Source organism: Sciurus vulgaris, assembly GCF_902686455.1.
Source record: "Sciurus vulgaris genome assembly, chromosome: 11".
Lineage (NCBI taxonomy): Eukaryota > Metazoa > Chordata > Mammalia > Rodentia > Sciuridae > Sciurus > Sciurus vulgaris.
In genome coordinates, this window is record NC_136472.1 from 14,943,029 (window position 1) to 14,961,052 (window position 18,024).

Consider the following 18,024-nt stretch of genomic DNA (forward strand, 5'->3'; position numbering starts at 1 on the left):
CTATGCATATTTAAGCAAAGTGGTTCATGATGGGGAGATCACAGGATGAATGGAGGGCAAGTGGAAAATGGGAGTATCGAGACCCAGGGAGGTGGGACGTTTACCCAGAAGAGATAGGAGCGGAGGGCAGCATGGATCCCTGCTGCCCCTCTGGACCTGGGCACGTTACTTCAGGATGGCTGAACTCTATGAAGTTCAGGTAATGGTCTCATGGGGAGTTCACTGTTGGTGGCAACAACAGGAGAGATATTCTTGGTTGGGATGGGTTTGCTGAGAGTCTCCTTTCCTACCACTCAAGAGAAATAGCACTGCCCCCCAGCACTAGGCAGCAAAGAGAGTTCTGGAATGAGGGGGATCACCTGGATTAAGAACCTTTCTCCTTTGGGTCTGCCTAAACCCAGAATTAGGCTATGGCATTGGAGATGAAGCCCTACCCCATCCACCCACCTCCAAAATGACGGCTAAGGTTTGGTTTCCTGGGCAGTCAAGAGACTGGAGACCCAGTTTAGAGCAGGGTTTTTCTACATTTGCACAATGGACATTTTGAACCATCTAAATTTTTGTTGTGGGAGCTTTCCTGTTGATTTTAGGATGCTAGCTGGATTCCTGACCTCTACCCACCAGATGCCAATAGCATCCTCCCTTTTCCTTTTGGTAACTGAGAACATCTCTAGATATTGACAAATATCCCTGGAGGAAAAACTGCCTCTGGCTGAGCAAAGCTGTTTCAGAGAGTAGTTCTCAAACTTGAGTGTGCCTCAGGATCACCTGGCTTTGTAGCTGGGTGTGGGTGTACACCCACAGTCCCAGCACTCAGGAAGCTGAGGCAGGAGCCCAGGAGTTCAAGGCTATCCTCAGCAGATAGCAAAACTCATCTTCCTGCCAAAAAAAAAGTCCCCAGGAGGCTTGTTAACATCCAGTTTGAAGGACCCTACCCCTAGTTTCTCTGATTCAATAGATCTTGGTAAGAACCCCAGAAATGACATTTCTAATGAGTTTCCTCGTGGTGACAATGCTGCCAGTCCAGGGATCATGCTTTGAGAACCACTGGTTTATAGAAATAGTAGAATATGTCTTATTCCCTGGAACTACAGATGAAAATTCATCTCCCACTCTACTTGAGTGTGTTTTATTTTTTTGGTGATGATGTAAATTTGTGTTCTATAAAATTGTGAAATATATAAATTTGCCATTTCAATGACAAGAAAATATTTCATCATACTGAAACGGTATCCTTAACTTAGGCCTGGTGAACTTTAAAGTTTATTTTATTTGTGCCTTCTTTTTTTTTCAGTATTTTTTCTTTTCATTCTTTTTTCATCCCTTCTATCTTTCTTCCTTTTTGTTTTCCTGTGGTACTGGATTAAACCCAGGAGTGCTTTACTACAGACCTAATTTCCCAGTTCTTTTTAGTTTTGATTTTTGAGACAGGATCTCACTAAGTTTCTGAGGCTGGCCTCAAACTTGCAATCCTCCGTCCCCATCCTCCCCAAGTCACTGGGATTCCAAGTGTGCTCCACCTTGCCTGACTTCTTCCTTCCTTTTCTTAAGGAAAATCCTCTGGTCTGGAAGTGAAAAGGTCAAACAGAGCACACATTCATTTGTAGGGTGCTCTTTCTCTATGCTGGCAGCACAAAAATACGTTAAAATCTTTACAATATCTATTATGTATTGTTAACTCTGTTCTATACACTCAGGACACATCGATGTACCAAAGAAAGATTTCTGTAGAGTTTATATTCTATAATCACTTATTGATATATCGGGTTCATTAAAAATGAGGTCCAATACCATTTGCTACAAATACTTAAGATGCCACACTATACTTTCACCACTTCCTCATGAAACCTGCTGACTAGAAAACCCTAGAGATTCTTTTTTAATAAACGAAAAGAATGTCTTTAGTTATCATGGGTCATGCAGGGAGAACACAGACCTCTGGATGCTAAGAACTGGCAGCATGAAACTTCTCCTGGGTTGTTTGGAATGAGACCCGGGAGCTATGATGTTGGAGAGACGAGCCAGTGTCTACTCACAGGGCTCAGCACAGTGCCGCCCTCCAACTCCCTGACTGGAGTCTCCTTCATCTCATTCCAGATAAGTCCCATGTACCCACTGCCATCACCGTAAGTATTTTGAAATCCGTTACTATCCCATAAGACCAGAGGCTATAATCCCACATGTCCATTGCGGTCTTCAGGGATGCATGTAGTTTTTGTTGAAATTGGCTTTTGCTTGTTCTACTTCTTTTATTTATTTATTTATTTTTTTGGTGCCTTTGCCAACCATAGGAAAGATCATATATTTCTATATTTTTATTAGACCTACCACCCCACTGCATTATACTGTTGGTTTGGAGATGAACCAAAGCAAAACAGCAGATTCAGCCTTTGAGACTTTGGCATTTAAAACCCCTGCACTGCAGAAAGGCAAGGGGGCGTATTAATCACCTAGGGAGACCTAAGATCCACAGCTCTGCTGCTGTCATTTCTAGAAGGGTACAAACTTGGACCCAGACCCCTCAGGAATTCCCTGGGACCAGTAAGGACGTGGAGTGTGACACTGAACTAGGGAGAAGAGGCTCAGGTGACAAGAACACACCAGTCACACCAGAACATGGAAAGAGACCTCATGACATTGGGGAAATCAAGAGGCTTGGGACATGGCGGGAAGAAGAAGGCACTCTCCCCACTTGCTAGTCAGCTGATTTCAAAGATGGAATCTGTAGAACAGACATTTCAAAAGAGAACAAAGCCTCGGTTACACCACAATGTGTTGAGTCATTTCAAACTGCTGATATGTAGTACTGTTTTATGGTTCCCTTATAAAATTCTTCGATGGAGATACAGTCTTTTTACATCTTTGTATTTATTTTCCACTAAGCTACAAGTAAGTGTGCTTTCTTGGGAAACTCTCACTTGCCACTGCTGCAAGGGACATGGTGAGGCCAGGGAGGAGGAGCTGCTGGTATTACCACCCCATAAGACCCCACCTGTTCATTGGGGGTCTTCAGGGATGCATGAAGTTTTCGTTGAATGTTACAGGGTGATGACTTCTATTCTTGGTCACAGCTGAGACAGGATGGCAGAAAAAAATGATGGGTCACATCTATGCTTTACACTGAGCTTGAGAATTCTGATATTCATTTGCCGGTCATTTAAAGTCTGCAATTTCAATAATTCTCTTTAGAGATTCTAGAAATAATATTTATTCTTGTTTATATTATAAGCATAATTAATAAAATACCTAAAACAGTTTAAGCCATAGCTTTGCAATGCCTGAGCACAGTTTGGTTGTCACAACTTGGTGCAGGGTGAAGATGGAGGGAAGTCACTCCTGATATCAGGTGGTTAAAAGTCAAGGATGCTGCTAAGTATCCTGTATTGCACAGGATAGTACCAAATAACAAAAAATTATCCAGCCAAAAATTTATCTATGGGGGCTGGGATTGTGGCTCAGTGGTAGAGCACTTTCCTAGCATGTATGAGGCCGTGGGTTCACTTCTCAGCACCGCATACAAATAAACAAATAAAGGCTAATCAACAACTAATAAAAATATATTTTTTAAAAAATATGTGTCTATGGTGCAGAGGTTGATAGACCCTGATCCAAACATTAGTATTCTTTAGTCTAACTCTTGCAAATACTGATAGTTGCTTATCTTCTTGGAGCTAATTGAGATTATTTACCAGGAGACGAATTATATTTATCACATTCTTTTTAAGGAAACCACAAGAACACGCTCTATGGCATTTTTATGTTACATCAATATTTCAATAACTTCAGGGGAGAATGATATTTTAGTCCATTGCCTTGATTGGGAGTTATATTCATATCTTACTTTTTTGGATATTCTTTTTTTAAAAATTCTTTTTAGGTATACATGACAGTAGAGTATGTTTTGATGTATTATACATACATGAAGTATAACTTATTCTAATTAAGATCCCATTCTTGCACTTGTACATGATGTGGAGTTTCACTGGTCATGTGTTCATATATGAACACAGGAAAGTTCTGTCCAGTTCATTCTACTGTCTTTCCTAGTCCCAACCCCTGTTGCTTTCATTCCACTTTGTCTAATCCAATGAACTTCTATTCCTCCTACCCCTCACTATTGTGCGTTAGTATTCCACCTATCAGAGAGAACATTTACTCTTTGATTTTTGGGGGATCTGGTTATTTCACTTAGCATGATAGTCTCCAGTTCCATCCATTGACTGGCAAATGCCATAATTTCATTCTTCTTTATGACTGAGTAATATTCTATTGTGTATATATACCCCAATTCCTTTATCCATTCATCTGTTGAGGGGCATCTAGGTTAGTTCCATAGCTTAGTTATTGTGAATTGAGCTTTTATAAACATTTATGTGACTTCATCACTTAGCATGCTGATTTTAAGTCCTTTGGGTATAGGCCGAGTAGTGGGATAACTGGGTCAAATGGTGGATCCATTTCAAGTTTTCTGAGGAATCTCCATACTGCTTTCCAGAGTGGTTGGACCAATTTGCAGTCCCACCAGCAATGTATGAGTGTATCTTTTCCCCCAAATCCTCATCAACATTTATTGTTACTTGTATTCTTGATAATTGCCATTCTGATTGGAGTGATTGGATCTCTCTGTAATTTTAATTTGCAATTCTTTAATTGCTATAGATGTTGAACATTTTTTCATATATTTGCTGACCATTCATATTTCTCTTCTGTGAAGTACCTGTTCAGTTCCTTTGTCCATTTATTGATTTGGTTATTGTTTTTTTGGTGTTTTTTGAGTTCTTTATATATCTTGGAGATTAATGCTCTATCTGAGTTGCAGGTGGTAAAGATTTTCTCCCAATCTGTAGGCTCTCTCCTCACATTCTCCATTGTTTCCTTTGCTGTGAAGAAGATTTTTAGTTTGATACCATCCCATTTATTCATTCTTGGTTTTAATTCTTACGCTTTAGGAATCTTATTGAGGAAGTCAATTCCTAAGCAGACATGATAGAAAGAGTTGGGCCTACATTTTCTTCTAGTAGGAGCAAGATCTTTGGACTAATGCCTAGGTTTGTGATCTAGTTTGAGTTGAGTTTTGTGCAGGGTGAGAGATAGGGGATCAATTTCACTTTACTACATATGGATTTCCAGTTTTCCCAGCACCATTTGTTGAAAAGGCTATCTTTTCTCCAATGTATGTTTCTGCTGCCTTTGTCTAGTATGAGATAACTATATGTGAATATGTCTCTGTGTCTTCTATTCTGTTCCATTGGTCTTCATGTCTACTTTTGTGCCAATATCATGCTGTTTTTATTACTACAGCTTTGTATCATAATCTAAGTCTGATATTGTGACGCTTCCTGTTTCATTTTTCTTGCTGAGGATTGTTTTGGCTATTCTGGGCCCTGATTTTTCCAAATGAATTTCATGACTGCTTTTTTTTTTTTTATGGTCCTGCAATATTTTGAGTCCTGTGATTTTTGATGAAGCATTTTATCACTCTATCTCTTTTCATTTTTGAATGAAAATAATAACTTTATTACAGTTTTGTACTGAATGTCAAATGAGATAATCATGAAAAACATTTTGTAAATTCTCTATCACAAAGATTTTATTAATACTTTTTTTCTGGAAATATTTTCAAAGACTAAATTCTCTCTCACTCTGTAACTTCTTACTTTTCTCTGGATTATCGCTATGCCATTTTCAACATAAGTCTGACATTTCCCTGCCGCCAGTCATACAACTGGGCCAGTTTTTCCACTCCCATGTTTTTCCTCTGATCATTCCTATTGATTACAATTTCTCAAATTAAAATTCATTTTAACACCAGCTTAAGATAAAAATATGGGAGAGATGGTGCTTACAAAACAGCATATAAGCAGAAATACAAATATAATTGTTCTTTTTTTAATTCATTTTTATTGTAAACAAATGGGATACATCTTGTTTCTCTGTTTGTATGTGAAGTAGAGGCATACCGTTTGTGTAATCATACATTTACCTAGGGTAATCGTTTTTGATTCATTCTGTTATTTTTTTTCTACCCCCCACACCGCCCACCCCTCTCATCCCTCTATAGAAAAAACATGGAACGCTTCACGAATTTGCGTGTCATCCTTGCGCAGGGGCCATACTAATCTTCTCTGTATCGTTCCACTTTTAGTATATGGGCTGCTGAAGCGAGCACATGACTGCTTTTTCTATTTCTATGAAGAACATCCTTGGAATTTTAATAGGAATTGCATTAAATCTGTATAGCACTTTTGGTAGTATGGCCATTTTGATGATATTAATTTTGTGTATCCAAGAACATGGGAATCTTTCATTTTCTAAGCTTTTTCAATGTATTTCTTTAGTATTCTGTTGTTTTTGTTGTAGACTTTTTTTTACCTCTTTTGTTAGACTGATTCCCAAGTGTTTTTGAGGCTATTGTGAATGGAATAGTTTCCCTAATTTCCCTTCAGCTGATTCATCCTTGGTGTATAGGGATGCAATTGATTTATGGGTGTTGATTTTGTATCCTGCTACTTTGCTGAATTTATTTATGAGTTCTAGAAGTTTTTGGGTGGAGTTTTTTTGGGTCTTCTAAATATAGAATCATATCCTTGGCAAATTTGTCTACTCATAGAATTCTATAGCTTCCATCCTGATCTAGCAATTGACTTGGTTTTAGAGTTTTCAGATGCAAAACTTTGCCTCTGAAGACCTTTGAACTCAATGGGATTTTAAAACTTTGTTTACTAAGGAACATTTGTATTCCTCCATATACTCAGGATGTTATAACTCCCAATGATATACTCAATGAAAATTTGAAGATTTCATATGACTTTGGAGCTTTTAACAGGTTCATCTACTTAGTACCTATTGCATTGAATTCAAAGGATCATATGAGCTTCTTCATATGTACAGTACACAAGGTCTGGTCACATTAAGAACTTAAAAATGTTTTCTATCATCATTATTTATTATTAATCATTGTTATTTCTACCACTAGAATGGAAAAATAGGGACTGGATTATCTGATTCTCTGGTTCTTCTGATTCTACAATTAGTAAAGAATTCACTGACCTATGGCCAGTTGAGTTACTGTAGAGAAGTCTCAGGGCATGCATCTGAGCATTCCTTTTCTTTTCCCCTTCCAACTCCTTTTACATCTTTAACAATTTTTATTCTTCCTTAAACTGGAGCTCCCAGCCAAGTTGCTCATCTTATGATGCTCAAGAAGGCTGAAAATACTAGGGCGTTCCTTAAAAGGAGCGTAAGGGTTTATTTGAATGGTTAACTTGATTGGATTAAGAGATGCAGATGATTAAGAGGCCTCTGATGTGTCCATGAGGGCATGTCTAGGAATGATTGGAATGTGGGATAGTGAACTGAAGTGGAGCCCCTCCCTAAGTGTGGGCAGTACTGCCCAAAAGGATGGAATAAAAGCTGGAAGAACAAGGAAGTAGATGCAGATGCAAACTCGGTTCTTCTAAAATGGGTTCTTGATCGCTGCTTCCATCATCTGAGGATACTAGACTCTGGCTTCTGCACTCTTCCAAAGCAGGCTCTGCCAGTGATTCTAAAGGGAGTTTCCAGAAGTCTTTGTCTCAGACTAGGGAAGCACTGTCAATCCCTCTTGTTCTGAGGCTTCTGTGTCTTGGACTGCACAGCTGCTGGCTCTTCCAACTCTCCAGCTGCAGACGGCCATTGTGGACTATCCAACTTCTGGTTCTGTGAGCCAACCTAATAAATCCCCTTTTATAATCATACTTCCTGTTGATTCTGTTCCTCTAAAGAAACCTAATACACGGAGCAATCTGTATCATTAAAGAATAAAACAGGTTGTTTTATAAGAACTTCTAGTTATTGGTGAGTCTATTTGAGTGTTCTTTGAGCATGCTGACTAGATTATTGTTTAGAGTAAGTGATAGAAAAATATCCAATACCCCTTTGAATGTCTCCTTTAAGTGAATTTGATTCAGTTTTTTGCTGCTGTGAATGGGATTATTTCCTTTATTTCCTTCTTGAATTGTTTGTAGAAACAACTGATTTTTATTTGGGACTCTTGAACACTGAAACTTTTCTGAATAAATTTAAAAACTAATAAATTTTTGTGCGTTTTTTAAGAGTTCTTATATATAAAATTATATCACCTTAGAATAGCTTTAATTTTATTCCTTTCCAATTAGATACCTTTTACTTATATTTTCTTGCCTTATGGCTCTGGTAGAACTACTGGAAAGTTTTGAATAGAAGAGGTGAAAGCAGGAATATTTGCTTCGTATTTGATCTCGTGTGGGAGTTTTTCAGTCTTTCACTTTTGAGTATAACACTAGCTGTGGGCTTTTATAAATATTCTTTATAGCTTGTGAAAGTTCATTTCTACTTCTAATTTTCTGAGTGCTTTTACCATGAAAGAATGCAAAACTTTGGTAAATACTTATTCTGGGTTAATCAGATGCTCATGAAGTTTTCTCTTTGTATTAATTTGATTTATTACATTGATTTTCATATATTAAAACACCTTTCCAATCCTGGAATAAGTCCTGTATGGTTAATAGTTTATAATTATGTTAATATACTTGTGGATTTGGTTTCTTAGCATTTTATAGTGTTGCTGTGGATAATATGTAAGAGGGATCATGGTCTTTGGTTTTTCTTTCTTTGAAGTTTTAGTCTATCTTTGGCATCAGGTAATGCTGGCTTCACGGATGCCAGAACCAAGGACTACATATTCTAGGATTCTAGTTATGAAAATTATTGCAAAACCAAAATTATATGGACAAAAAGAGCTTAGAGCTCAGAGTTTGCCAGATGCCATGAGTGGGAGATGGGCTTGACCAAAAAGAAACTTAAGAAAAATTTATTACAGGTGATCAGGGTGGTGGTACTATGGATATGTGTTTGGCTAAATTTTTAGAGCTGTGTACTAAAACGTGCACACATTACTCTTTGTAAATTAGACATTAATTAGAAGTGAAAAAAGAAATGACAAGTGATATAAATATATATGGGTATACTCAAAATATTCAGCTGAGTCCCAGCAGGAACTGTAATTGCTTCTTCCTGAGGAAAGTGGGATGAAGACCTGCAGATTCCTCCTGGGGACCATCCCCAGAGAGCTCAGCATCTCTGTAATTCCCCTCTGATTCACATGCATTGCCCTCTGAAGTCCAGCATGAAGCCTGGTGATTTCATTTTAAAAGGATCAGACTGTACACCTTTGGTCATTAGTTATTCATATAAATGTTAAGATTTCTTAGTGCATGCAGGTCTTCTTTTGACCTGAAGATTCAGTGGGAATCTGCAACCATAGTCAAAGAAAACATCCAAGATAAAAATTGCATTGAGTGACCTCAAAATGGTAACCTATCAGCAAGTTGTTTTGTGTACTTCCCCTTTATTTGCTACTTAACAAACACAACTCTGTGGGGGACAACATTTTAAAATCTTTGTTTTACAAATAGGGAGAAAGCAAGTGAGTCCTCTAAGAGCATGAAAAGAATGTGTGGTAGATGAATGGCCAGAAACCATATGTGTGTCTTTTCCTCTGTTTTTCACTGTCTTAAAAACTTTGGAATCTTTTGATCATTATTTGCAAGAGACCTTCTCCAACAGTATTTATGCATTATTCAAAGGAAGAATTTCTGATTTCAAACACACTATTCAGAATTGATTGCCACTTGTGTTCAAGGAGTGAGGTAAGCTTCTGTGTTCAATATACACTTTTAATGAAAAACTGTAGTTCAAATGAAAACGGTAGTAACATAAATCCTAAGTTTTTTGAGCACAGAGATAAAGGGTTTGAACATTTTTTCTAAAGCACTGAAGTGAAACTGTTACATATATCAAAATTCCATTACTGGAGGTTACTGACATTTATGAAACATAATCATGCTGCCTTCTAAAAATATGAACAATAACTTACATAGATGAGGCTTTGATTAGGTGCCATCCTCATTTTTGTTTACCATCTATTAGCCTCTCACTGAAGGCAATAAATAAATAGAATAAAATGACCTTTGTTTAAGTTAAATGGGCATCTTTAGTTGTCAATGTTAATATTTGTTAGTGTATGCAGGTCATCTTCTGACCTGAAGATTTGATAGGAATCTGAAACCAAGAAGAACATCCAAGATAAAAATTCTAAGACTTTTAGGAAGATTAAAATTTTATTCTAACATTTCCCCCCAAAATCCCATAATCTGATCTTTGATATTACTAGTCCATGTACCTGTGTAGACAGTGATGTGGGTAAAATCAATGGCTTCTGATTAGAAATGAAACTGGGTTTAAATATCAAATCTTGAATCTTCTTCATACTAGCTTTGGAATTATAGAATATCACATAACTTCACAAATAATCAATTGTCTTCATGGCAAATAAGAAATGATAACACCCTTATATACACCCACAGTCACATGCATATTTGTATACAAAGCTCTTTTCATGTGTTGTAGAGCCTAGTATATACTAGAAGCGGTTTTTCAAACACAGCCCTCATGGTCTAGGTTTGCCCAGTGCAGTTGTGAATGGAGTAGAAGGAGAATAATAGAAAATAGTAGTTGGCAGAGGACGGAGATGCTTTTAAAGGCTCAAAATTCAAATAAAAAGATTTAAAATTACCGTTGCTATTTTATAAAATATTCAAATAACAAATTTTAAACATAGACTTTCCACCAAAACAGGACTTCAGGCTAAAGGTAACCCACAAACTAGGAACATTTGACCCTCAAAATCCATGATTTAACTATGACACGACAGCAGTTAGAAAAACAAAGAGACTCAATTCATGCTGGAGTACAGATTTCAAGGAAACTGTTAAGCAAAAGGACAGCTCATGTGGAATCAACAGAGCAGCCCACCAGACGGCCAGCCCATCAAAGGATTGCACATTACTGGAGGGTGCACATAATCTCGATGTGCCTAGTGTGTGAAGCTAGAGAGTGAGGTTTCAAATTGAAGAGTGAGGTTTCAAGACTTCAGATGGTATCCACACCTGAAGCTCCACAGGCTGCCAGTCTGATTTCTCAAACCACATCAGGCCATTGTTCCTTCCTCATAAGAATAGTGCAACCAGCAGTCATGAGCTGTGCTAAACACATCACATTTCACCCACTGAAAACCGTGGATCATCTCACAATGACATCTTGAAGTAGGACTAATTATTATTATCATTATCTTTGTAGATAAAATCTGGTTCAGGGAAGTTAGATTAGTACCAGATTCTGAGTTTGTAAATGTAGGTGGGATGTGTACCTCTGTCCAGAGCCCTGGCTCTGTGCTTGATGCATGTCCTCCCCTGCCAGAATTATCTATGCTGGTCATACACACCCCTCCGACCCCGGGTATTCCATCACACCCACTATCCATAAATACCGCTCAGTTAATTCACTGTGAAATCCAAAACTCTCAGTTTGGACCAATGGAAATATTGAGTAACTGTAAATTGCAACTTAATTTTAGATCACTGAACTTGATAGCCATTCTGTCAGATTGGTTTGTCAATTAATATTTCTGTAAACATGAATGTATTACTCAACCTCTGGTGTCTCACATTCTAAATGAAAGTAACAACTATCCACTTAATAAACTTGTGGAGAAATCAGGGACTATAGATGCAAAAGTGTCTGGAGCAATTCCTGGCACATTAGTTACATGGCATTCTAGAACAGGCAAAGAGGAACTGGTTAATTTATTAATTCCAGAATTGTCATGTTGGTTAATTCATTACATTTTCAAAATTTCAGTTTACAAATATATAAGATTTTAGAAATGAAAAGATGATTTCTGATGACCCTTAATTCATTAGCTTGAAACTGTATACAGATAGTGAATATGTTTAGGATACTTTATTAAAACAACTCATTAACTTTGTTATAAAGCTTATGCTTTAGTTATGGAGAATCTTATAACAAATATCGTGATTAGTAATTCCTATGGTACAAAAACATGTCGGTCTCACTGAAATCTCTACTGCATTTTATGCTCTGTTCCTTTATTCCTCTCTGCTACAAGGAATCTCCTGATTCTCGAATCACACTGATGGAGAACAGGACAGAAGTGACAGAGTTCATCCTCCTGGGACTAACCAGTGCCCCAGGACTACGTGTGGCCCTCTTTATAATATTCACTCTCATCTACCTCATTAATGTGGCTGGGAATCTGGGGATGATCCTGTTGATCCTCTTGGACTCCCGTCTCCACACTCCCATGTACTTCTTCCTTGGCAACCTGTCTCTGGTGGACATCTGTTACTCCTCAGCTGTCACTCCCACGGTCATGGCTGGACTCCTTCTGGGAGACACAGTCATCTCCTACAATGCTTGTGCTGCTCAGATGTTCTTATTTGCTGCCTTTGCCACTGCAGAAAATTTCCTCCTGGCCTCGATGGCCTATGACCGCTATGCTGCAGTGTGTCAGCCCCTGCACTACACCACCACCATGACAACCAGTGTGTGTGCAAGTCTGACCGCAGGCTGCTACGTCGGGGGTTTCCTGAATGCCTCCGTCCACACTGGGGACACGTTCAGTCTCTCCTTCTGTAAGTCCAACGTGGTCCATCATTTCTTCTGTGATGTTCCTGCAGTCATGATTCTGTCCTGCTCTGATAGACGTGTGTGTGAGATGGTTCTTGTTTATGCAGCCAGCCTTGTTATCTGTTCTGCTCTCCTTGTTATCTTGATATCTTACATGTTCATTTTTCTCGCCATCCTAAAGATGCGCTCAGGTGCAGGATACCAGAAGGCTCTGTCCACCTGTCTTTCTCACTTCACTGCTGTCTCCATCTTCTATGGGACTCTTATCTTCATGTACTTGCAGCCCAGCTCCAGTCACTCCTTGGACACAGACAAAATCGTATCTGTGTTTTATACCATGATCATCCCCATGATGAACCCTGTGGTCTACAGCCTGAGGAACAAAGAAGTGAAGAGTGCATTGCAGAAGGTTGTGGAGAAGGCGAAACGTTCTCTAGGACTATGAACCCAATGCGGTAGGATGCATAGCTCCGTTCCTCTCTAATGTTCTCCAGGCACCTGGTAACATTCAAAGGCCCACACTCATGTTAAATTCCAGAACTGACACCCTTCACTCTTCAAAGCTTTGTTTTTAAGAAAAAGGAAACAAATGTTGGAGATGTAATACCTGAAGGAGGTTGGCTAAAAGAAAATATAAAATGTTTTCCTTATACTTGTTAAAATGCTGATTAGGGAGACTTGACTTTTTCATTCTTACTATATACGTTTCCTCTTTCATATGCCACTACTAAAATACATATAAAACAGGCAAAAACAACCCAATAACACAGGTGCCTGCAGACAGCTCATGTTAGCACATACTCTTGAGAGTGAACTATTATCTAGAGGTAAGTGGTTGCTAGTGTTTACTAAAAATAATTTAAACAGTTGGGGTATTGAAATATCAACTTATGACTGTTACTTTTTTGATTAGTTGAGTAACTATTTAAATGTAAATATGTGCTCGTATTTGTTGGCATATTTTGTTGAGAGGCACAGAGCTAAAATATCTTCAGTGAATTAATATTTCTGCCTTGACCGAGTCATCTTAACAGAATCTATATTTTTGCATTACACCTTTCAAGAGGATAAAATAAACAGACTATAAAATAAAAGTGGAGGAAAAAATACAAATATTCAAAATTTATATATATGTGTACCAACATTTATATTATTTAAAAAATGCTCTGAGATATTGGTAATGGTCTGTGTTTTTTCTCCCTGTAAGTGCTGTGAGATGTTGTTCACTAATTCTTAGTTTAGTGAAGTCACGTCCTCCCCTATCACTCCCAGTCTTTGTCCCCAGGTCCCTTACATGGTCTCCTTGATATTTCTCCACCACGCGTGGCATGCTCTCACCTCAGGGCATCCAGGCTTGCTGTTCCACTGTGTGGAAGTTCCCCTCACTACATCTGGGTCTTTGCTTAATCCCCACGTGATTCTTCGTAATCCTCATCACACTTTCCTACTGGATGTTGATTGGTTCATTTGTTTGTTATTTATCATCTCCAATTAGAACTTCGGCTCCATGAGAGCAGTCGATTCATCTGTTTTCCTTACACGTTTCTGCTCAGTACCTGTTACAGTTTCGACTTGCAATGTCTCCCAAAGGCTGACATGTGAAAGCCTTGGTCCTCGGTGCAGCCACGTTTGGAGATAGGGCTTTTGGAAAGTGAATCCATCCATCAGTGGTGTGAAGGGATCATTGGGAAGGGGTGGAAAAGGTAGAGGCAGAACCTAGTTGTAGAAGTGAGTCCTCGGGGCCATGTAGCTGAGGTCCATGGTCCCTTCCTCTCTCTCGGTCTCTGCTTCCTGACTACCAGGAGCGGAGCAACTTTCCTCTGCTATGCTATACCCTCTGCTCTGATGTTCTGCCTCACCGTAGGCCCAGAGCAGTGGAGCTGGTCCGCCACAGACCAAAACCACTGAAACCATCATCCCAAATTAATCTTTTTTCTTTAAGTTGATTTTCTCAGGTATTTTAGTCACAGCAATGAAAAGCTGATTAACACAGTATCTTAAAAATGTGTGTTTTGTTATATAGCCTTGATATTTATGTGTTAAATGAATGAGTAAAATAATCAGGCTTGAGTTGTTATATCAACACATTGAACTATGATTCTGATGTTTTTGGGGATCATCGGTAATATAAACCTTTTAGATAGACATGTAGTATGTTTCAGGAAGTACAGCTTATTTTCCACTTTGCCAAAATATTTTTATCTCCATTCTCACTCCATGCGGGAACTCTGAACGTCTGAACCCAGGGATTTTCTAGGAATTCCATTTCCAGTGAATGATTGAATATGTTTTAGTTTGTACCAGAAAAGTGAAGATGACTCACAGCTGCCAGCTAGCAGAACAAAACAGCTATGGATCAGAGCAGCTTAGCAATGATCACGTTTTCTTTATATTTTTTAAGACATTTTATTGATGCATAAAAATTATACAGAAAAATGGGTGCCACTGTGGCATATTTGTACATGCACATGACATAATTTGATCAGTTCCACCCTCCAATGCCTCCCCTTTCCCTTCCTGTTTTCATGAGATGCCTTTTTGCTCTCTAGCTCCCCACTATGCAAGAAAACATACAACTCTTGACTTTAAGTCTGGCTCATTTTAGCTGTAAGATGATGCTTTTCAGTTACATCCACTTTCCTGCAAATGATAGAAATTTTTTCCTTCTTTAAGGCAGAATTAAACTCCATTCCATACATACACTACATTTTCATAATCTCTGTCTATTTATTGGAATGCCTATTCATATCCTACTTTTCTTCCCTTAGATCATCTTTGAGTTCATTGATTATTTTAACTCTCAACTCTTGATTGAATTCTTCTTCCAGACCTTCCTCCACTCTGATGAGTATGGAATCAGTTACTAAATTGTAATGAACTTTTGAGGGTGTCTTACTGTCTTGCTTTCTCATGTTGCCTACATGTCTATGTTGATATTTGTGCATCTTCTGGCATACATATTTCTTCCATTGTTTTACAAGGAATTTTTAGTGGTTGTTTTTACTTTACCATGTGCTCTGGGCTGGGAGTATATCTACGTGTCAAAATGCCAATCAAAATGATCGTAGCACTGTGTTTAGTCCCTGGCACCTAGCAGCACCTTGAGAGGAGATGATAATCACCAGTAACAACAACCACTCAGAGCAAAACTATAGGAAGAAACCTTTAAAATCTATTGAAAACATTCTCTAAAATTCCTCTATTCCAAAAGTGAAATGGGGGAATAATGCTCTAGAAGAAACTGAAAAATTAGATAGTAAAGAAAATAAAACTAGTATTAAACTACATAGGCCATGAAAAGGAAAAAGAGAAAATAAAAGTAAAAGAAAAATGGAGGGGTGAATGGAAACAGAAGCATATCATGCAAGAAGAGATTCAGACACAAAAGAGGGGAAGGTACAAAAATGAGCAAGAAGAAAAAAGAAACAATAAATCCATTTGAGACATTAAAACATTAAAAGAAATACATGTAATTGGAATAAGGAATGTATTGTCAAATAATGGTGGTAACCTATCCAATCAACACAGAAGATAAAATCATTGATAATATAACAAAATTGATGTTAGGGAGCCTTAAATTATTCTTGTCAAGCTGGTTGAGCTGAAGATATTTAATGGGCATTCTCTATCACTCTCTGTTCCACTATTCAACATCCCTGGGTTTGTCCAAGTCTCTGTCTGTCCACCATTGAACCCCAACATTCTCGGTGGTCACCATCTCAATAAGCAGTTACATTTCAGCTGTTTTAGCTCTTTCTTGTAGAGAGGACCCTGAGTCCTTGGATGTTTCTTGTATGCCATCTTTGACATTTTTTCAAATATTTTTGATCCAGTTTTTTAAATCTGTAGATAAGGAACATATGGAGACATAAGGGCTGAAATACTTTAAAAATTGAATTCAGTAGCAAGAAAACAATCCAATTTTAAAAAGTGGGCAAAAAATAAAGTATACACTTCTCATGAGAAGACAAATGAACCAAAGGGGCATAAAATATGCTCAACATAGCTAGTTATCAGGGAAATACAAGTCAAAACCACAGTGAGGTACCACCTTCTTCCAGTCAGAATGTTCGTTTGCAAAAAGACAACAAGTTCTTGAGAGGAAGTGAAGAAAGGTTGGACTTTATGCACTGAGGGTGGGAATGTAGATTAGTACAGCCATTATGGAAAAAAGCGTGAATGTTCCTCAGAATATTACAAATAGAGCTACCATATGATTTAAGAATCCCACTAGAGTAGATAAAGGAAAGGAAATTGACGGTATGCCAAGGAGATATATGAACTTCCGTGTTTATTTTATTAATATTCACAATAGCCAAAATATGGAATTAACCTATGTGTCCCTCAACAGATGAATGGATAAAGAAAATGTGGTGTAGATGCATGATGGTTATCCTATTAAGCCACAAAATGGAAAGAAATCCTGTGATTTGTGACATGGATGAACCTGGAGAACGTGATGTTAAGTGAAATAAGTCAGACACATAAAAGCCAATACTGCAGGATTTGCTCAACTGTCAAATCTAAGGCAATTAATTCCACAGAAGTTGAGACAAGAGTAGTGGCTCTGGGGGCTTTGGAAGCGTCAGGGAAAGGACAGGTTGGGGGTGACTGGCAAACAAGTACAATGCTGTAGTTAGATAAGAGGAGCAAGTTCTGGTTTTTACTGTACAATTGGGTGACTATAATTAATTGTAATATAGCATGTATTTTTTCAAAAAGCTAGAAGAGCATTTTTGCCACAAAGAAATAATCAATATTGAAAGCAATAGTTATGCTAATCATACTGATTCGATCATTATGCAATACTGCAATATTACATTTTACACCATAAAAAGTGTACAATTATTATGTGTCAACCAAATATACAATAAAACTCTTCAAAAGTATGAATTGGAATTCTCAAACTCAAAGAAGAAAAGACAACCAGGAATTTTCTTAATTGTAATTTATTTTTTATATGTGTATATTTTTTATATTTTAATTTTTTATTTGTTCTAATTATTATACATGACAGTAGAATGCATTTATGCATTTTGATAAGTCATACATAAATGGAGTATAATTTCTCATTTTTCTGATTGTACATATTGTAGGATCACATCAAACTGTACATTACAGAAGACACTGATAATTTGATACATGTATACAATGTATAAAGATCAAGTCACATATGAAGGAACATGCTTTTTCCTTTCTCTTTGCCTTCCAAGATCTGAAATTTTTTAAAAATTTGTTTTTAATGCCATACCACGACTTGAAGGCTATTTTCTTTTCTTTCTTTCTTTCTTTCTTTCTTTCTTTCTTTTTTTTTTTTTTTTTTTTTTTTCCCTCCTTCTTTTTCTAACCTATTGTTGAGGTTCTCAACTGTATTTAAAATTTTATTTTCTGTTTGGTTCTCTTTCTTGACCTCCATCTCTGCTGGATTTCCTGTTCGTATCATGAATTGCTTTCCTACTTTGGTCAAATTGCCTGTCTGTATTCTCTTGTATCTCATTGAACTTCCTTAGAGTCATT

General features: G+C 37.6%; 1 pseudogene across 1 annotated transcript; it reads left to right on the forward strand.

Annotated features, from left to right (window-relative positions):
* The first annotated feature begins 7,006 nt into the window (after window positions 1-7,006).
* Window positions 7,007-17,767, forward strand: LOC306638887 (olfactory receptor 5B3-like; annotated as a pseudogene). The gene has a single exon. The product of its transcript is annotated as an olfactory receptor 5B3-like (transcript).
* The last annotated feature ends 257 nt before the right edge of the window (window positions 17,768-18,024 follow it).